Here is a 3,564-nt window from a genome sequence, read left to right as displayed (position 1 = left end):
TTATTTAACTCATCAAATTCATCAAGTAGAGCCATATGATTTGAATCAATTGTTGAGTGATCTTTAATTAAAATTTCATGCTCTTTTTATAAATTGAAAAATTCCAATTTCAAGCTAGCATGAGTTTTCTTAAGTTTTCTATATGATGCATGAATTTTTTCAGAAACTTTAAGGAGTTGGTCATAGGATAGTTCACATACCTCTTCTTGATCAAGATAATCGTCTTCCATTAAGCACAAGTTTGTTGTCTCATCTTCAGGTTCAGTCTTTGATGAATCAGATGCAGAATCTGTCCAAAATGCCTTTTTTGTCCTTCCTAAACTTGGGTTTCTCCTCACTCTTTTTCTTGCTTGAGTGAGTCTTAAGTATAGGGAAATCAGCTTTCACATATCTAGGCTTTCTGCATTCATAACAAACCATATCATTAGAACTCTTAAAATTTTTTGTTTCCCTTACCTTTACTCCACTTCTGATGATAGTTTTTTTTCTTTCTTAGAAAGCTTTTGAATTGCCTTGTGATTAGGTCAAAGTCATCACTTTCAGACCCAGAAGAATCAGAGTCTGTGTTGTTGGCCTTCAGTGCCACTATTTTCTCCTTTATTTTCTCACATGCATCAAGATTTCTTTGATTCACCCCTTGCTCGTAATCAATTAGTGAGCCAAGTAAGTTATCAATCGAATATGTATTCAAATCTTTAAATTTAGTTAGTGCAGTGATTTTAGCATCAAAAGAGGAAGGCAAGCATCTCAAAATTTTATTCACTTTTTCATAATTTGAAAGTTCTCTTCCTAAGGCATGCAAAGAAGCTATAATTTGAGTAAACCTTGTATACATATCAAAAATTGATTCAGAAGATTTCATACGAAAAAGTTCGTAGTCATTCAAGAGAATATTCAAACGAGATTGCTTAACTTTATTGGTTCCTTCATAAGTAATGCACAACCTATCCCAAATCTCTTTACCAATAGAGCAAGTAGAAACACGTATGTAATCTTCAGAATTTAAAGCATAGAAAAAGCAATTCAAACACTTAACATTTAATTAAGCTAAATCTCTTTCATCAAAAGTCCATTCAGTAAAAGTCACTTCAGTTTTAATTCCATTAATTTCACGAGAAGGTGAAGAATATCTTTCTTTAATAAGCATCCACATGTGATCGTCAGTTGATTGCAGAAAAGTAGACATGCGAGTTTTCCAAAAATCAAATGGAAAATAGTCAAATAAAAGAGGTCGTGTAATAGAATATCCTTCAGTTGTATTACGAATCCCAAAGTTAGTCATGGATCAAAATTCAAAAAGTTTTCAAACTCAATTTTTATGAATCCCGCTCTAATACCACTTGAAAGTTCGTTAGGGATGCTAGGCCCTTAAGAACTAGCCCAAGGCTAACCAAGAGGGGGGGAGTGAATTAGTATTTTAAAAATCTTTAAACCAAAGCACAATTATCATAACCAAAATCACCATAGAAAAAATAAGGTGTGGAAAATTAAATGTAGAAGCAGTCAAAAGAACACAAGGTTTTATAGTGATTCGGGTGTGGACCTCCGAAAGAGCAACGCGCGAACGGGTCAATTGGAAGGGACAGATTGGATCGTGTATATGACTAACCATTGAAGATAGAGGCTGTCGCCAACACACCCTGATGGGTAGCAATATACACGACCTAATCACGGGTTTCCCCCACCCGATGCAAGAGCTCGAATGGGGTTTAATAGATGTGGGACCGAGTTTCCCACAGGCACAAGCCCCCGTGGTTAATTACATTCCAGGCCGGAGCACGAGAAAACTCTCGATTAAGGATCATACATTATCCCCTCCTAAAGTGGGATTAGTATAAGGGTGTAGACTAGGAAGTCCTATCCCAAAGGAAGAAAGGTCCGAAGGGCTGAATCAACATGTATGGTTCATACTAGCATTCAGAGGCTCTACGGCACTAGAGAGAAACTGGGAAAAGAAAATCAAGCATTCAATCACATGCGTGAGAGAAGAAATGGAGGTGGCGTCATCCTGTGACGCAGATAAGTAAGATTTATAGTCCCTGAAAGGAAGAGACCTACCTACTATTTAAGGCGTACTACGAGACCAAATGTAGTAGCCTCAAATCCTAAATCTAGGTTAGGCTTAGTGTTCTACAAAATACTAAGACCCATGTCCTAGCTAATGCAGTGCAAAACCTGGACTTATCCCAGCTTGGAATCTGGGAGCTAGCTAACCACCTAATAGCTTCAAAGCCATGCTATCAAGTAAATTATGAAAGATGGGTGGGTGGTACAGTTCTTAGAAATAGGACCGACATCTAGAGAATTTCCTAAGTGGTCATGGACTTATGTGGGTCAGATGCTCCTAGCTAATGCAATTAAATTTTATTTAGTTGGTTACTAATGCAATGCATGCTAGTTAAAATGTTAGTTCATTATTGCTATAGAATATTAAAAACAGGCTTATAGAAAATAATTTTTGAAAAGACTGTGTCTCCCTAGGTCCGGCACTTCATCCTCATAGGCCAGATTATCCGGACTCTACCCGCAGGCAGGGAGATGTCTTATAACAAGGAAAAGAAGAAATGCAATAATATGCATGCGACTCCGGACGATTCCGTAGGTTCATTAGGTTTCTATGTTATTTAAAACTTAAAATTTTAGGAGTTAGTTATGAGTAGAAAAATTTTATAGTCCTTAGAGAGCCTAACGAAAATCCAGGCAAAAGCAAAAACAGCATGCAAGAAAGAAATATAGAAAAGGCAGGTAATTCTACTACACAATGAGGTAAACACATCAATATAAATCCAAAAATAATTAACTAAATGGCCATAGGAAAATTGCCCTTATTACAACCCAGATATGCAGAAAGGAAAGTGGCTGAGCACCACTGCCAACAACTCAGATTTCTAAGCCTATGACAGACGCAAATGACTTTGAGTGGGATATTAGTCTTCAGTCTTCTGGGTGTCTTCTTCTCCTTGGACTCCTTGGAACTCTCCTCCTTGGACTCCTTGGATTCGTCGTGGCTTGAATATCCAAATGAAGAGATAATTCTCCCTTTTTGGGGATGATTGCCTTTTCTCTTTGGATATCTAAAGCCATCCCACTCGATCTCTCAAATGGAATAAGACTCTCCCCTATGAGGATGCCTTCTTCTTTTGGGATTCAAGTGGAATAAGAATATCTACACTCAAAGTTGTATTTTCATAACTCTTAACAAATTATTACAAATATTACATTCAAGTGAAAAGCGGAAAAGAAATCTAAGGAACCTGCAGGGTTATCCTAATAAAACTCCCAAGCAGTTATATATGGAAATAAAAATAACTCAAACCATTGACCCTGTGCTAGAATTATGAGGGCTAAATAGCTCCACCTGTAACAGTTATAATTATTTTTAGCCCTCATTTATTTAGGGGGGCTGAGCAACCACCTGCATAAGACAACGTTAGAAATCATAACGGTGCCCCCCTTTTATTAGCTTGAGCATGGCCACCTGCACGAAAGAATAGTATATATATATATATATATCACATCATCCACAGAGTGTAGAAAAAGTAAGTAAACACACCAGCAATTTCA

The sequence above is a fragment of the Dendrobium catenatum genome, unplaced genomic scaffold (assembly GCF_001605985.2).
Source record: "Dendrobium catenatum unplaced genomic scaffold, ASM160598v2 fragScaff_scaffold_412, whole genome shotgun sequence".
Classification (NCBI taxonomy): domain Eukaryota; kingdom Viridiplantae; phylum Streptophyta; class Magnoliopsida; order Asparagales; family Orchidaceae; genus Dendrobium; species Dendrobium catenatum.
This window is presented reverse-complemented; position numbering follows the sequence as displayed.